Here is a 9,746-nt window from a genome sequence, read left to right on the forward strand (position 1 = left end):
GGAGGGAGTGTTAGAACAATAATTGTGAATTACTAAGGATCTTCTGAAAGAAATGCTGTTACATTTTTTCACAGTAGACACTGGATAAGAAAATAAGGAACAGATTTATTAAATATAGCACTTAATTAAATATAGTGCATAAAGGTATGATGCAATCAGGGTGTAGCTTGATAGTGTCTTTCTATTTTAGAGTAAGAGGTATGAAAGTCTTTCTTGTTCTTGGTATGTCAAGTTTGCTTCCTGAGTGGCCAGGATTCTATCATATTGTTTTTGGACATAGTAGCTGCTTAACAAATATTTGTCAGATTGAACTGAATTAATAATAATTTCATTTCCCTAATTCAGGGATCTGAAATTCATGGTCAAGTATACTTTATAAGCTAATTAACCTCAACTCAACTTTGGAGATTCCTTGCCTCAAGACGCTTAGTCTTTCTTCTCTGATGCAAAAGACTTAGGTAATGATAGACAGGAAGCAGTGACTTATGAGAACATGCCTGGGGAACTCCAGAAAGTATAGGGGGAAGTGTCTAGGAGAGGTGAGATTGGGTTGGGCTGGGGTTGGCAGGGTGCTTCTATTTCCCACGGTTTTCACACATTCTTTTATGAGTGTAGTAGACTCTTCATTAAACAATCTACACTTGTGTTTTCTTTTTAGTTCTTATTCTTGCTGGATTAGGAGCTAAGTACTAAGAAAGAAAATTCTTTCTTCCATACTGTGCCTACCCCTGAAGTTAGTCTTTCTTTAAACATGGCACTGAGTAACTTCATGCTGGTTGCATGGAAAGGTTTAAAAGCCACAGATGATTCCTTACACAGCTAGTTTTACAGAACATTATTGCCTTGAGAGTAAGCAAATTCCAAAGTATAATTGTTTGAAACTGGTCAAGTCCATCGTCTAAGTGAGGATAGGACTGTACATCTTTAGTGTTCTTTCTTATACTGACAACAGCTGCCTGTGGTGTAGATTTTAATTACTAAAGAAATTTTCCTATTATAAAGGCAGTATAAGAATAGGAGACATTTCATATATAGCTAACATATGAAATATGCTAATTCCCATTAATAATCAGGGAAATGAAAGTCAAAATCAGGATGAGATACAATGATGTTGGCCGATTTTAATCTGATAATATCAAATGAGTGAGGGTATGGGGCAACAAGAACTTTTGTACCCTCTGGGTGGGAGTGTATGTAAAGTAATGCAACCACTTTGAAGACACTGTGGTATTGCCAAGTAAAATTGAGTTTGTATGTACTCTATGACTTGACAATTTTACTTCTAGTTTTACAACCTAAGGAAACTCTTCCTGCATGTGTGTAACCATACCTAACAACAAGTAACAAAACTCCCAAAACAACCCAAATATTCATTGCAAGTAAAACAGAGAAATAAATTGAAGTGTATTCATATAATGGAGTACTATAGAGCAGTGAAAGTGAATGAACTATAGCCACATGCATCTCTAGGAGTAGATCTAGAATTGAGTGAAAGACGATAGTCATAGAAGAATAGAATACATAAGTACAGGCTGAATTCCTTTTTGGACATGTTAGTGTGAAGTGTTTACTGAACACCCTTGTGGAAATACACACTTATGGGCAGAAATGTGAATTTGAAACTCAGGATTCAGGCAACGCTTGGGTGACATTTGGTGGAGTGAAAGCTGAAGCCATTGGTGAGAATAACAAAGGAGAGATGTGAAGTGGGTGATGGTAACCACTGTGATGAACTGAATTTAGTGAGTGGAGTGATGAAATAGAAAAGAAGGTTAGAAATGTAGAAAAAAGAGAGTATAGGATCAGAAGTTAAGGGAAGAGTCAGGACTAGACACATTATTTTCAGGGCTCTGTGTAAAATGAAAATATGAGACCCCTGTTAACAAATTATTAAGAATTTCAAAATGAAGATGGAGAAACCCTAAACTGAGCTGGGTCTTTCTAAGTGTATGACCTCATGTGACTGCAGATACTGCACACCTATTGGGTGACTCTGGAAAGAGTTTTGGGGACGAGCCATCAATAGGGTCAAATACCTCAGGGAGACTGAGAAAGAGAAATGAGAAAAAAATGTAAGTCCTTTTTGCCCTTTTGATTGTGAAAGGACTACTCATTAAAGAGTATTTGGAAAAGCATAAAAATGTATAAAAAATGTCCTTAATTTGATTTCCTTACAAGTAACATTTTAGTGTTTTCTTTTCCCTACTCACTTTCTAAGCGGATACATGCATTATATGACTAGTTGGTCACTGATGACCCTGAAGGGCTGACCATGTTGGTCAGATACACGTAAGTGAGGAGTAAATGAAGTTGAAGTGGAAGCATAAAGCATAAACACTTTTCCAAGAAGCTTGGTGGTTGTAAAAGAATACAGAAAGGTGATACCTCATGAAGGTAGGAAGTTTGGAAAAGCCTTGTATGAGTGTGGGAGACCTGAGGAAGACTGCCAGAGAGGAAGATATGGGCATGATGATGGATAAGAAGACCCTCTTGGAGGAGTTGGGGAAGAAATGGATATGTAGTTAGCAGGAATATCCATCTTTGAAAAAGGAGTAAAGGGGAGGATGGATCACACATGCTGAAAATTGAAGTACAGAGAAGGAAAACTGATTAAATTCACATCATGTAGAACACTATTAAGAAAAGAGAAGATAAAGAGGAGAGTAGATTTTGAGGTTAGTGATAACAGTTTGATAAGGCAAAAGTGATAAAGTCTCATTCAGAACTGAACTCTAAAATTGTGAACATCAGTGAAGGCCCCACTGAGGCCAGATGGTATGATTTTGGAATGAAGACAAGTGACCCGAGTCAAGATTTTCTTCAAGTAGTATTCAGTAGCCTGATACATGAGCATTGAGAGTGAATGACAGAATTTGAGGAAGGATGGCACAAGGGGTTCTGGTTGTGTTCATGGGAATAATGCTGAAGTTTTTCATTATGAGAACCTGGAGTGGTAAGGAGGTGAGTAAAGGAGGAAATAGAAGAATGAACATGCTGAAAGCAGGATGAGGTGACTGAGCAGACATTTCAGTAGATGTGAAAGGGGAGGAAGGATAGGTTGTGGGCAAAGAAAGGAAACTGAGATTTAAAAATCTTTCAAGGGAGCAATTCTGCAGAATAACAGATCCAGGGTAAGTGTGAGTGCTTCAATAGAGGTGCAGAGATGGTATCAGAATGTTGAGGCTGGAGTGTGGCGAGGGCCATCCCATATGGATACTGAGATTAACAAGACATTGCCATGAATGAGTCGGGAGAAGATGTAAGCCAAAGGCTAAGCTATCAAGAACAATACTGAGGGGTTCACAGGTTGCTAGAAAACAGCAACTCAGAGGGAGCTGGGAGCCAGGGAAAAGTGTTTCAAAAAGCCAGGCGTTGCAGAGAGCCATGGTAGATTGATGGTATGGGAGTGGCTGAGAGGAAGTAAGAGTATGTTGCTTCCTAAATTGTGATGATTCTGAGGAATGGCAGGAGTAGATACTGCTGGAGAGTTTTGACCTGGTGTCGGGTCAAAGTCAGGGGAGAAACAATCCAAGAGAAGGCTTAAGATGTTGTGAGCTAGTTCACAATCAGTTAGATTCCACAGGGCACAATGTTGAGTGTTGATTTATAAATCTGGCTGTCTCTGGGAGTCCATTTCCATCTTCAATCTCTGTCTTTACAACACTTCAATACAGCACCATTAAATACCCTCTTTATTTAATATTCTTCAGTCTTCAGTCTCCCAAATTTTCATTGCCTACCTGTGAGCTTGATGAGTCAAGAACAATTCTAGCAGAATCTGCCATAGTGATTGAATGGGTTGGCCAGAATAACAAAGAAAGTCAGTGTTGAATCTGGGGAAGGAAAAAACAATAACAAGGGACAATGGCAATGATGATAAGGAGCTCAAATCTCAAATTGCAATGAGCATAGAGGAATCTAGAACTCTCACACTTTGTTTCTTCCTTTAAAATATTGGCAACAAACTGAAAATAAGGTTTTTGTAAGCATTTTATAGCATCTGTCTGCTGTCTTTGATGTTCATGGGAAACAAGTCCTTTTAATTATAGCAATTGAAAACCAGAAATAACAAAGTAAGGAGAATGAGTTTTTGAACAGTTGTTAATTTTTACCTTGGGTTTATCTTTAAGCACGTATATTATCCATCACTGTTTGAATTACAGGCTACATCCCTCTTTATATTTGTCCTTTATTATTTTACACCAGGATGTTTTTGAGCATGGCTTCATAAAAGTTTTCCAGCAATGCTATGCATCCTAGGAACAAGAACTGAGAAATTAGATGCAAGACTTTAACAAGGGTTGGGAATTAGTAACGTTTTCTATTTAAAAGGAGTTTAGATTGCTGGTTTGAATGAACTATAAAATATGAGCATTTTGAATTTATTAGGTTATAAAGTCTATGTCACCAAATACAATGTCTTGAAATGTGGAGCCACTAAAAGAATATGTAAGTAGAAACAAATTGTGAAAGTCACAGGTAGATATGATTTGGCATAGGTGCTGGAACAAGATAAGGTTACTTGATAGCTTTCCCAGTAAAAGAGTGAACCACGGAACCTCTCCCTCCATATGCCAAATAAAAGTTAAACTTGTCAGTGCATTTCATATATATTTTTTACAGTGCTACCAAATAGGATTTGTATAACTCTGTCAACAAAAGCAGATTTTTAATCGGTCAGTCAGCTATCAGCTTTCAAGTGATTCTTGTTGGATTATTATGGGATAGACATTGAGCTGGAAAAAGGTCTATTTCCATTCCTGGAGGAATTTATAATCTAAGAGGACAAAGCACACAGACACAAATCAAAAATTGAGGAAGTTGCACTCATTAGGGACCTCTAACACATTGGTTTATTTACTCAGTGGGTTCCGAGAAACAGAGTCTTTCAGAGATTTCTGTTACATTTTGATTGTCTATATTGGAGGTCTAGTTTTACTGAATTTACTTTCCCATATTATTATTATTTTTTTTTTAACTTTGGACTGACCATTTTTATCTTTAAGAAATCATGAAGTCATGGATTCTCAGAGCTTCCATAGATTCTGGAGACCATGTTCTAGAGAGGATGGCACTGAATTCCACAGGTGACATGACTGGCCTGGGACCTCATAGTCCTACTGGCCAGCACCAGAGACAACACTCCCATAGCAATCCTCAGTAGCACTTAATATGTCACTTGGCTGTGCCTAGTGCAAGGGATAGGAGGTGTTGTGTTCTGAGGCTGTAGAAGCAAGAGGGGGAGAAAGTGAAATTAAATCCTATTCATCACTTAACTAGAAGAGGGAAACCAGATGCTGATGGAGGAAGCACCATAAAAAAGATACTGAGAGGACTGGTAGCCCTACATCCTTGATATGATTACAGTTTTAAGGAAGGAGGTTAAATTAATGGAAATTGGGAGAGTTATCAAGATTTGGTATTGGAATAAACACCATCAGTTACATATTGATAAAAAGCTACCAAAGTGTTGCCCTTTGGTATTTATTTTCTTTTTAGATTGTTGGCTTTGAAATATGTGTTTGGTATACTAATTACTCATATAGTTAAAAATAGAGCTCAGTTTTATGGTACTAAATATGAAAAACAGACTTCTTTCCATTTCAGGTAAATTATACCTGAAGTATGGTTGGTGAAATGAAAACCAAGAGGCCTGACAGAGACACTGGGAAAAAACCATCTCTTGTTTGGTAAAACAGAAAAAGGAGACAAGGTGATTTTTACTACTCAGGCCATAAAGACATCAACTTCATCTTGTGACTTTTTTTTTCTTTTAATTTGAGAGAGGGAGAGAGGAACAGCATATGCATGCACAAATTGCTGTGTGTGTGTGTGGGGGGGGGGGAGGGTGTAGGGGCAGAGGGAGAAAGAGAGAGAATCCCAAGCAGGCTCCACTCTCAGCACAGAGCCCAGTGCAGGGCTTGAACTCACAGTCCTGGGATCATGACCTAAGCTGAAATTAAGAGTCAGACGCTCAACTAACTGAGCCATTCAGGCACCCCTCATCTTGTGGCTTCTTACCTTAATTGCAGGCATAGTACATTTACATTAGGATGCAAATAATCTCTTGAGTAATAATAGAAATATTAAAATTAGTAGCTATAATTTATTAAACACCTGCTATGCAGTAGATTTTTGTATCGTTTGCTCTGTATGCATTATCTTGTATCTTCACACCAACTACCCTGTGAGGTAGATCTTGGCACCTTTTTTTACACACTAGTCGCTTAGACTCAGGGGCCTTCAATGTTTGGTTCAAGATCAAGTAGCTAGTGGTCGAGTTCCATGGGCCGCAAAGCCAGCTTACTTCTGCGTCTCTGTTAAATCCTAAAATGTGACGTGGTAACGGCAAGAACTACTTTCAAAGAGTTAATTATTTCAAATTCTTAACATCTGGTTCTGTAGGTAGTAAAAGAATGTGCCATCAAATATATCAGAGTCACTCTTTATGAGTTTATACAGGGAGAGGATATATATCTTTTTTTCAAAGCATTCCTTTCTACCAAAAATGTTTGGAGACTAAGAAAAACCCTCAAAAGATTAAATAAAAATAGTTGATTATATACATGTGTAAGGTATATAAATGTAGGGTATAGGTATTTAAAAATGGATAAGAAAACAAAACAACTCTTCAAGGGTTGATTCTCTTTAAAATGTAAATATGACCTTCAAATTCTGGAGGTGGCTCTGGGTTTGCCATGCAAGGAGATGGGAACCTTCGGGCTGAAGATTACCTGCTGATACTAGAGGAGAAGTTGTGGAGAGGAAGGGTTAATTTTTAGTGAGATTCATTAATTAACCCAACAAATATTTACTAACAGCTTACTAGATGCCAGGCACTATTCCAGACGCTCAAGGTATAGTAGTGAGCATAGCAGACCAAAACCCCCACCTTTATGGAGCTTATATTTAGATCAGCTGGTTAATGAATTTGCAGAGGGGGGAAAAAAAGCAGTGCAGGGTGAGTTAATCTATTAGGGCTAGGGGAATATCTGGCCAGAAGAGCCCAAATATTGTGGCCAGGTAGAGACAGATAAGAAATGGAATGTTGGAGCTAGGGGCTTGGGGGGGGGGCAGGAAATGCTGATGAAGATGAGGAGGACACTGCTTCAGGGCCTTGAATCAGGAAGTAGGTGCTGGACCCTAGGGGAAGGGCCAAAGAGAAGTTTTGGAGATAGGGTGTTGGAAAGCACGGATCAGACAGGGAAAGCCGGCACTTCCAAATATCTAAGGATGGGGAAAAGGACATCTCAGCTCTGAGGGAGGAAATAGGGAGAATGGCGATCTTCCTAGGGAATGGCCTTTGCCAAAATGCCTGAGCAACTTCTGGCTGTGTCATTCACCTGTATGGCATCTCTGCTCCTTAACTATTTGACAGGGATTGTCCTAGCGTGTCTTCAGCCAGGACATTATCTGCAGGTGGGTTTTCCTCACTGCCCAGCAGTCCACAGGGTGGGGCTAGAGAGACCCTCACATGGTCATGAGGAGGGAGTTAATGACTCACTTTCCCTCAACTGAAACCACATTGAGCCTCAGTGAAGGCTCATGTGGTTTTTTTTACTGGGGAGTTTAGATAGTTTTCTCAAAGTTCTGTGGGTAAGGGGAGGAAATTGGGTGCCTTGCCCATGATATATCTCCAGAATTCCCTTGTTCTCTTCCTTCCACAAAGTCTCTCTGCTTAGGTTTTGGGGACAAAGAGGACTGTCCTACAGGGACAACCCTTTCTTAATGCTTTTCCCTTCTTTTATTTCCAGCATTTCTTTTCCTTTAACCCCTTTCTTGGTATTTTTGACCCACCCACACTTTTTCTGAGGACCCTTACTATTAATAACCAAATTTCTAGTCTCTCAGTCCTTTCTTGTAAATTGCAGATTTTGCAGCCTCAGGCATTACTGATTGTCAGTGCTTAACTTTATATTCTTTATATTCCTTTGAATGAGTACTCTAGTTAATATTGCTAACACAGTGTTCATGGATTCTATGGCCCTAAGTTATACTACAATGTGATCTCACACTGGCTGATGATAAATGATGTCTGCTTCAAATTGCTTCCCTCTAATTCTTAGATTCACCCCAACCCATAGGAGCAGGGAGAAGATGAGAGCTGGTTGAGATGACTCTACTACAGTAGCTTTGTAATCTGAATATACTCTGAACATCCACTGCTCCTTCTCTGGGGAGGTTCTATTATGTACTTGAATCCATCATCTGCTAGGCATCAGGAGAAAGGATGGCTGGAAAGGAATCAATGAAAAAGATTATGTGGAGGGAAGGTCTTGGATCAATAATTGTTGTCTTAAATCTTGTGGGTAGTTTCCATGGAAGCTAACTTTAGGCAAAGATGAAAAGAGAAGGTGACTGGGTAACCTATAAGGCCACCTTCCCTAATAAAAGTTCCAGTCACGTGTTGAAAGACATGGAGTGTAGCTGCTCTGTTCACATGCCACTGGGCTCTCTCTGGAAGGAGGCAGTTAGGAGTGGTGTAGGGAGCCATCTTTTCTTGAATACCTACTGTGTGTTCAGCATTGTCAAATGCCATCTGTTTATTATTTCATCTAATTCTTACAAGAGTCCAGTGATAGGGGCATTATATGAGCTCATTTTATGGTGAGGAAATAGATGTTTAGAACCACACCCAGGTTACACAGCCAGGATGTGACAGAACCAGGATTTAAATGAGCCCTGAGCAACTTTGATGACAGTGGTACACCATGAGTACTCCGGGGTGTATCCTAAAGATGGAATAACACCCTGTTAGGGCTCACAATTCCTTCTAGCTCCTGGACATCTCTCCAGTCATGTGGTGATAGCTGTTACTCTAACAGTTTCCTGCTTGCTTTAAAAGTAAGGTTTTTATGCTCAAGGACAGTTAGGGGAAGTGTAGAAAAAACATTGCTTCCTTTGCTGTTTTGTTTTTCTTTTTGGTGGTTTTCTACTTTTATTTGACAATCAGTGGTTAGTCCTCATCCACATTAACTGTCTTCAGATTTTTGAAAGTGGTGACACACACATAACTAACCAACAAATAGAGCTTTTTGGTGAATCTTCATCCTCATTACATTTTCTGGGCAGCCGCACACAGATATGTGTGGAATATTCCTTATTCCTTCAGCCCAGACAGCTTTGTGAAGCCTGGTCTCAGTGTGCACATCTGTAGTTCCCATCTCCTCCATGGCAAATTCCCAGATCTCTTTGAGTGTCCATGGGCCACACTTCTTGAAACCCACCCCATGGATTAATTTGTGAATGTCGATGGTGTGCTCTCTGGTCACTGCCTTGTTGATGGCAGAATGACCTTCCTTATTCTCATTACTCTTTGTGGGAGCCATTCTGCCGGGCCCTTGTTGGAAACGATCTTAACACAGAGGTTAGAATTTGGTAGAATTGTATAGTAAACTTTCTCTCCTGCTACTCATCTCAGACCAGCCCTCTTTCTCCTGTTATGAAGGATTTTAAACCTTTAAAATACTTTTAGCAAGATAATTAACAAAAAGACCCTAGAAAAAACAGGAGCATAATAGATAATAAAGAAAGCATGACAAAGGGGAGGGGATAGGTCAATAAATCATTGAGAGACTTGGTTATTTAAAACAAAATGCATTTGAAATCTAACCTCACAGTGTACACAAAAAAAATAATAAGAAATACCTTGAAAAATTAAATGCGAAAATTTTAAACTATAAAAAGATAGTAAAAGTGTCAGTAAATTTCTACTTGCATTTTAGCTGAGAAAAGTCTTTCTAAAT

General features: G+C 39.1%; 1 pseudogene; it reads right to left on the reverse strand.

The window, feature by feature from the left end:
* Positions 1-8,903: 8,903 nt before the first annotated feature.
* Positions 8,904-9,417, reverse strand: LOC123576096 (annotated as a pseudogene).
* Between the last annotated feature and the right edge of the window lie 329 nt (positions 9,418-9,746).

The sequence above is a fragment of the Leopardus geoffroyi genome, chromosome C2 (assembly GCF_018350155.1).
Source record: "Leopardus geoffroyi isolate Oge1 chromosome C2, O.geoffroyi_Oge1_pat1.0, whole genome shotgun sequence".
In the NCBI taxonomy this organism is placed as follows: Eukaryota; Metazoa; Chordata; class Mammalia; order Carnivora; family Felidae; genus Leopardus; species Leopardus geoffroyi.